The sequence below is a fragment of the Apteryx rowi genome, unplaced genomic scaffold, assembly GCF_003343035.1.
Source record: "Apteryx rowi isolate R43461 unplaced genomic scaffold, aptRow1 scaffold_44, whole genome shotgun sequence".
Taxonomy (NCBI): Eukaryota; Metazoa; Chordata; class Aves; order Apterygiformes; family Apterygidae; genus Apteryx; species Apteryx rowi.
In genome coordinates, this window is record NW_020450694.1 from 3,540,083 (window position 1) to 3,549,045 (window position 8,963).

Below are 8,963 nucleotides of genomic sequence, written 5' to 3' on the forward strand. Positions count from 1 at the left end.
GACCCTTTCTGCTTCTGCCATTTCTGCCTGCGTTGCCTGCAGAGCTGTCTAGGCTGGGCCTTTGGTGGTTTTCACAAGTCTTTTTTCCTCTACCTCAGTCAACAATAAACTTGAGATTTTCTGTATACAAAGAGATTCTTACCCTACCTGCCCTGAAGGCTCTAGAATTGCTGTCACTACAGTATGAGCTGTCTGAGTTGGGTGTTCACACCTGCCTTCATGCTTTTGATTCATAAAACTTTACATATGACTTTGTCAGAGCCTAAACTTTTGTGCTGGCTGTGTGTGTTGGCTGCTACAGCACCTGTCAGCAGACACTCCGCAAGGTCTCCAAATTTCCAGATCCAAAAAGCTCCCCTTATCCTAAGCCTACCACCGCGAACATGGCTGTTTGTGAGAATATTTTCCCTTGGAATACAGCTTGTCTTCAAACACCTTTCATGTAGCACAGCACTTAATACAAGTCACGTAGCTCCTTTCCTTTTCAGCTGATACACATGCTAAGTTAAAAAGCAATCTTATGCCAATTCCATAAACAAGCTTCCAGCTAGCATTCTTTCCCTAATGTCCTCTACTCTCTGCTTGGGCACTTAAAATCTTCCATTACTCTGACCTTTCTACATATTTTATTGTTTATTCAAATCACCTTCTAGTCCAGTCTTTTTCTCCCATATAGAAAAGGAGAGATGCTTTTCCCATCTTCCCATTTACTGCATATTTATCTCATAAAGTATGCTGCTAAGCAGGTACTCACAGTAGAGTCTTTCAAATAAAACTGATGCATGTAAAATATTATACAGATAGCAGTAAGGAAGGTCCCAATTCTGCTTCCCCTTGCATAATTCCACTGGCTCCACTGGAGCGACTCTTTGTACTAAACCAGAGTAGATAGAAACTGTTTCCAGCACTGGCCCCATTAGAAATTGTTATTTTCAGGTATTCCTAATAGGTTTGCAGAATATTGTCCTTTGGGCTGAAATTGTCTATAATCAGCACCTGCCCCACAGCGATTTCTCCCTTGTTTTGAAAGCTGGAGCAGAATTGGGAGAGCTGCTTTTGAATAAGGGAAAGAGGAGAAAATCTTTGTTTAAAACATCCTTCTGACCTTTTTTTTCTTGGCAGTTTTACAGCTGAATTGGCTGTGGTTTGAAAGATGCAATTTGGCAGGAAAATAGTCCTCACTGGGGAGCAGTGCAGGGCTTTATATTGCAGGAAATTGGGTTTGATTTGCCCATGCTACGAGTATTCAAAAATTGCAATCTGACCATATGCAGTGGAGGGTTTTTGCTAAGCTCATTAAAGGACATGAAGACCAGGGAATAAAATTGTGCTTGTCTGCAGAGCCAGAACAGAAGTGAGTTCCTGGGAGATGGGCATGGAGATCCAGCATGGCAGGGAAGGATGGTCCTCTCCTTCCCACCCTCAGCATCCTTGTATGCAGAAGGCAGGAAGGGCTCCCTCAGGTGAGCCCCAGCTGGAGATGGGCATGAAACAGCAGCCACCCACATCCTGCCCTTAGGTCTTGGAAAGTGTTTCCCCCAAGCTTACACCTGTGGTTTGATTTTGCAAGATGTTGAACAGTCTGGTCTCCACACCCCAGTGCGTGAAAAACCATGCTTAACACCATGCATGTGAATTATCCCACTGTTTTCAGTGGCTTTCTCTGGTTATTTTGGTCTTTGCAGGATCAGATGCGCACTGTATAATGAAAGGAGACTTCTTCCCAGACTGTTGACAGAGCTGACCACTAGAAAAACTGCTTTCACAGCAATAAACATGATCCACTTTTCAGATCTGTTTTAAACCGGAAAAAAGATTTTTCACAAACTTCCTCAGCTGTAAGGATTCTTCAAGTCCTCTCTACTCCCCTCAAATATTAAAGCACTTTCATGCTGACATGAAGCACAAACCATTTCAAAAAGCAGTGCACAGAGCTGCAGGAAGACTGGAAAATCATATCCATAAACACATTCTTTGGAGTAGATGCAGGAGAAAAAATCATGATCTTTTTAAACCTGGTGGGTGAGCTGACTGAATTAGTGGCACACAATGTTTGACTTAAATAAAAATATCTTCGAAGCTGGTGATATGAGGTTGACAACTGGAAATCAGTTTGCAACAGTGATTTCTGATAGACAGTTGTATTACATGAGCAAATTCAATGCTTAGGGGAAAAGGATAAAGAGGCAGGAAGAATAAGAGGTATGGCTAATAATAAAACTAAACATTGAAGAACACATTCCTTCTGAAACATGGTACTGGCCATCATGGACTGGTCTGGGTGGCATTGTTCCCTTTGTTCCCAGGCTGCATTTTCATAACAGAGGACTTTCTTTATTCACCAGTTTCAAGAACCCTGGTTCATACTGGTTTGCAGCTTATTCTTAAAATATCCCTGTTGAAACCACTGTGGAGGGACAAGCTACCCAGTACATGTATAAATACAGACACATAGAGAGAGCAAGAGAGAGCGTTGATTAAACTGAGCTCTTTGCTTTAGAAATACTTTCTGCTTTGACTTGCTAGGATCACGAGAGTGAAATGTTACATACAATTTATCTGATCCAACCCCTGTCTAGGGCCTTTGTCATTCATGTCCACTTAGTAAGATGTGCAATTCATACATTTTTTTCATTCCACTTCGACAATACTTTCCTCATTATTTGTGGCATGAAAACACATAAAGCATAAAAAGTGAGGTAGTGCTATTTCAGCCCTGTGTTGCAGCAGAGAACCCATTAATTGCATTTTTGGCAATGAAGCACAATGAGGTACATGTATATAGGACTTAAAACTCTTTAAATATGCAGGAAATATTCCCCTAGCAAATAGCATTCATTGCTTTGAAGCTGCTCTGTAAAGTGCCAATGACACAAGGATGACTTCATCGGACTCAGCCGACCCTGCCTAATTGGGATGGGTGATAATGCTTAGGCCAAAGCTGGTAGTAACTGGCCAATACATGCAAAAGCTGGGACTGCTTTTTAATCTGGTTGTCAGAAAATCCTGTACTTCCAGGCATATAGAAAAAAGTGGAAAGGAGGATAATGTTATGCAGCTTGATGTAAGCTATAGTTCCATGAAAAAGCAGCATCAGGGAATCTTCAGACTCCACAGGTAGTCATTTAGCCTCTTGTGTTAATGTTCTGTAATATGGTCTTTACTATGTCACTGTGCACTGTTTCTTCTGTGATAAGGTAATTTATATTGTTTTTTTCTTTCTTTTGCAGCCTGCTCCCCCATAACAATAGACACATAGAGACAAAGATACTGTATGTCTTTCCCTGCCGCTGTATTTATCCTCTAATTTGAATCTCATATTACTTCTTATTACCTGTCCTCAATTCTTCTCTGGGCACAGATAAAGAGCTACAGGATGTTCTCTAGGAACTGGCTGGGTTTCAGGGTGCATGAAGGTAACTGCTGCTCACAGCTAACCCTGTATCTGTGGAGAATGATAGGAGCTCCAGATTATCTAGTCCAACTTTGCAATGAGGCAGGACCAAGGTCTCATGCCCATTCTGTGGTACTCTGAGATCCCTTGTGATGAAACATAACTGAGAGTGGGGTTGATAATGAAACAACAACTACTAGGAGCAGCTAGTTCTGTACATTTTTAATTCAGAAATGGCTGTTTATGTAGGAGAGCTGGGAGGATGAGCCCTTAAGAGAGTGAATTTCTGTTCTGAACTTTTATTCTCACTCACACTCTCTGAAAAATGCCATTGCTTCATCCAGCTTCTCAATGAGAAGAGCATGAGCAGAAGGAACAGCTCAGATCTGGATGGGCTGTTTGTCAGGTATGAATTTCCTCATCCAGGCAGTCTCACATCTATTCAGAACATGTAATGAATGTCTGAAAAATCTGGAAATTTATGTTCAGATCAATGGGAGCTGATTAATTACCTAAGATGTATTCAGATAACAGTTAAGAGTGAAAGCAAAGGCAATGCTTTCAAAAAATGCTCAATGAAGTAAACCAAGTACATTGAGAATATGCTTAAAGGATAAGTGAAAAGACGACCCAGGCAAGCGGGATATCAAAGAAAGGAGAGATCCAAAAGCCAGTCTTACAATCAACAACATAGACATGAAGGAGAAAAGAAATCTCTAAAGCTATTAGAAATCTGGAAGCCTATCAAAAATGGATTAAAAAAAAGGTGCAAGGAAATCAAATCAAGAGACATGGAGTGGCACTTACAGAAGAAACCTTTTACAGAGCAGAAAGATTACTCTGTGACCCAAACGAATTTAAATAGGGGCTCTAGTCATGATGGAGAATGGTGCTTTCTTATTTCACAGACTTGTTCCTAGCAGGTGAAATCTTGATCTGCCTTCAGTCTAAGGGACTAAACCCAGGATTTCATTCTACATGCCCACCCGTGGTATCCCCACTGCAGCTCATCAATGACACAACTGCAACTTAGAAATTGAGGCTCTGCTCTGTGCTTCAGCAACAGAATCAGATAATCCTGCTCATATCCTGGTTACACTATTACGAATCAGAAAAATCACTGTGAAAGCCAACAACAGAAAAGTTAGTGCAAGTGAAAGCTGAATCAGTCTCTCAATTACTGGAATCACTGTATCTAGTGGAATGAACGCAGCTTGGCATCTCAGCTAACTTCAGCTCCCTGAAGTTAGAAAAATTATCTTTTGACTTGTGAACTGAACAGATCTGACCTGGAGACGTTGTGAGGCAACACATATGTGACCCCATGCTACAATTTGTCATATTTTCAGTCTAAAATAAGCTTCAGAAATTTGAGTGATAGTTCCTTGTGGTCAGGAGAGTTACAAGCTGGTGGTGAACACAAAAGCTGTCCTACCCAAGACCTCTGAAGTCTTCATTACTTTCTAAAGTGGCAAAACTAGATTGTGCTCTCTGAAAATGAATGAACTAGAGAGAGAGGATGAGTGTGATTCAGGGAGCTGCCTGAGTAATTTGAATTTGTTCTGTATGCTCAAGGAGCTAATAACAACCTGGGTGCTTCCATCTCAAATGCAATGCAGCGCAGTCCCGTGCTTGTAATCCTCTCATCACCCTGACAGCTGCCGAGGGCCCCGGCAGAGATGTGGTGCTGAGCCCAGCAATGCTTGCCGCAGCTCTTTGACAGGAGAGCTGATGCTGAACAACCGAAAGGGGAGCAAGATGAGATTATATTGGCACAGAAGGGAAAGGTGATTCTTTTAGGTCAAGCCTCAAAGTGAAGTCCTCCTGCGAAGGTCCAACATTTTTCCAGGACATTCCAGGCAGTGCCTACAGCTGGACTCATGCACTGGTACCTTGGGTGAAAGCAAGATGCTTGTGGGGGTTATAAAAACCTTCCCCAGCCCTGTCTCTTCTGGGTGAATATCATCCAGGTCTGATTTCCTCTCCCTTAAACACCATCTCTCCCAGAAGAAAACCTACTGGCAGCTCTACTTGTTCAAACACCTTTACTTTCAGATCTATTTTGGCTGCAGAAGCATCAACACTAACACCCAAAACGTGAGTCCAATGGCAGAGGAATCAAAAGGTTACCCTGAAACCAGGAGACTTTTAAGAAAAAATCACAGTGCTTATTATATCTGTTGTGAATATTGAAGACACACAGCCACTGCAGGCATTTGGGTGATGACCACCATCACTGCACCTCCTGATGAAGAGACTGAGGTGAGCTAGGTTGTGTTGCAGGAGCTCTGACTCACATCTTTCCCCTCCTGCCCAGCCACTCATGTCACATCTTCCTCCCTAGCTGTAAGACCAGAGGATGAGAAAAGACCTCCAGCATCCACACCATACAGCCCTTGTCAGGAATGCACCCATTTCTTCTTAAAGCATAGGTTAAGTTTCCACCTTCCCCTAATCTTCAGGAGACTGCTCCAGATCTTTACAACTTTCCTATTAGAAATCTTCTTATAACTTCTTAAATGCTTTCATGGGCAGCATGTTCCATTTGTTCTTGTTCCAAGACAGTCCTTTAGCTTAAATAGCTTTCTTCCTCCTCCCTGTTTACTCCCCTTCCCTCACTGCAGTTGTGTCTCCCTTGGCCACTGTTTTTTCCTATTGTACAAGCCAAGCCTTCCCTCTCTCCCCTGGCAGACAGGCTCTCAGCCCATACAGTGCTTTCTCTGCACCTTTCCTTTTGCTGTTCTTGAACAGAGGTAGCAGGAGGTGCACAGTTGTTCTGGATGTTCTGGGTGTTCTCACCTGGGCCAGGGGCAGTGATAATCAGATTGCCTTGTTTCAAGTGGAAATGAGTCACCTGGGATAAGCACATTGGCCTTTTCTGGGCTGCATCATGCTGGCTGCTCACTGTCCTCATGTGACAGATGAGTGGAAACAAGTTTCTCTCCTGTTCTGTCATTTCCAACTGATGAGGCCCAAGCTTCAAGCAGAAATTCATGTTATTAGTCCCAGAGTGCACAGCTCTGCACTTTGTACTATTACATTTCATTTTGTTTCTATTACTTCCCTCGTCAGGATCATCTGAGTGTTTTACTTGATATATTTGATCCGATTTTCCATTTACCTTCAGGTCTTTAATTATTCTTTCCTCCCAGATTTATTCTAAGCTTTGCATATTGTCGATGTCTCTAGTTGCCTGGATCCTTTATTTCCTTTTTCTTTAATAGAAGTACTGTGCTTGCTATTTTCTCCTGCTTGATACATGTATTAAAAATCCTTAGGAGTGGACCTGCGATTTCATGTGCCAGTTCTTTTGGAAGCCTGGGCTGGATTATTTGTATCCCCTGGCTCCAGTGCATTAACGCTCTTTCAGTTTTTGTTTCACCTTGGAACCGAAATTTCCATTTTTATAAATCTTATGCCCATTAGCTATCATCCTCGTGCCCTTGTGTCCTGAAGCATCATCTTTATTAGAAACCAAAGCAAAGTACTCCTTTAGTTTTTTGGCTGTAACTACATTTATTTTTTAGTTGAGTCCTCTCCCCCTGGTATAGCATCTCCATGTCTCTTCTTGTTTTCTTTTTTGCTTGTATGTATGACCTAAGACATTTTTACTGATTTTTGTTTAATTGTTTCATTTGCAAGTATTAGTTCAGCTTGACTTTTTGCAAGTCTCATTTTAGTCTTTCAGTTTCTCCACTCTAAGGGAGTTTGCTGATCAACCTCTTTGCTGTCCCTTTCAGTCTCTTTTCTTCTTTGCAATATCTATTCTAGGAGACCAGCTGTATATTTACTCCTTTTGCTTGGAATGTGCCTTCCAGATAGGTTGTGCACTTTTGACTTCCCAAGGTCTTCTCTGCACTCAGGTCCTAATGTTCTCCCATGTTGCTGGCTGTATTTGCTTGCTTTAATTCTCAGAGTCTGCCCTTCTCAAATAAAGAACAGGCCTAGTTCATCCTTCCTTTTAAGTTGGACTAATTTGTGATCACCTCATTCAAGTCCTGTCTACAGCCAGATCCTTGAGCATGTCCTCGCTGGCTTACCAAAGCTTCCTGTGAAACAGCTTCCTCGCTTGTTCTGGCAGGGAGTATTTGGTGAAGAAATCTGTCAGCTGTCACATCAAGGAATAGCAGAGCCCTGCCACTACTCATAACTTTTGTTTTCTGGCCTATGTCTGATCAGTTAAAACCCACACACTGGCAGAATTCATGGTAGGGCTTATTTTTGCAATGCTGTAAGAAGATCCCAAGCTGCATCTTATCCCTGGGTATCTAACAGGCAACTAGCAATGTTCCTGCAAAACCTCTTCCACACCACTTCCCCAAATGGGCTCAACCTAGACTGGTTCTGTTCACAAGGACATCAACATATGACTCAAGGCATCTCATTTGCCTGTGATCCTGCTTCTGTCCTGTGTACGAATATGCTTTTCCTGTTGAAGGCTGTGGCTGGGACACAGAGAGGGAAATAGCTGGCTGCATTGCTGTGAGCCAGGTGGTCTCTGTTGGAGTGATGGGTGGGAGGAGGAGACACCTCGGAGAGAAGGGGAGGAGAAAGGGCTGGTGGCGTTCCCCAGAGAGGGACCTCTGAAACAGAGGGGAGCATAATATAAGTGGGGGAAGGTGGGCACTGGTGAGGTTGTGCCTGGAAATTTGCCAGCCATTCACTTTGCGTGTGGGGGGCCCTTACTCAAGAGCCATTCGCTGTGGGGGCCTGGTCCAACCAGAGTGACACCAGTGTAAATCAGGGCAGGTGAGGAAGAATCCACTTCTGTTCATTTCTGCTGGTGTATGTGCTGCAGATCCCATTTACACCAGGGTTATAAACTGCTGAATTCAACCCATGAGCTAAAGCAAGATGCTGTTAGAATAACACCATAAATCTCTGTCTTTGAATCGACAAGTTATCTCTAATGCAAAAGGGAAGGAGGAGAGAGACTTTTTTTTTAAATGCATTTGGTTAAGCAAAGCGTTGTAGTTTTTGTTCAAACTGTATACACTCTTCAGAGTAAAATAATACCTTTACTAATGAGATCCAGCCCAGCTTAAGAAAAAAAGCGAGTTTATTCAGCAGATGTGTCTTTTTTACTCCTCAGATTAACCAGAGCCAAACAAAAGTAGTTTCTAGCTATGATTTTTTTTTCTGCATGATCTCCCTAATCTAATTACTTGCCACCCAAAAAAGCTTTTTCTAATGACATCCAAAGTGCAATAATACAGACCAGCCCGGCACTGACAATGACAACTTTTGCTCCAATTCATGCTAAGAGTATGAAAGAATCATCAAAGAATTGTCTTCTTAAAAGCACAGGGAATTTTGGGTGAGTGCTTGTTAATAGGGACTGTGATGTCGCTTCTGTGCAGCAGGATTTTCTGTAGGCTGCATTAGTGGGATTGAGCCAACACAAAGGCTCAATCTGAGAGCTCATCAGATACTAATTTACTGCTATTCCTGCTATAAATAATGCATGCCAATGGGGAGCTGCAATGGCCCTTAGTGGAGTAATGCACTCAAGCTTTCTTCATCCCACAGAGGCCAAACCTCGTGTCTGTGCTGGTACCTAGGGGCAACT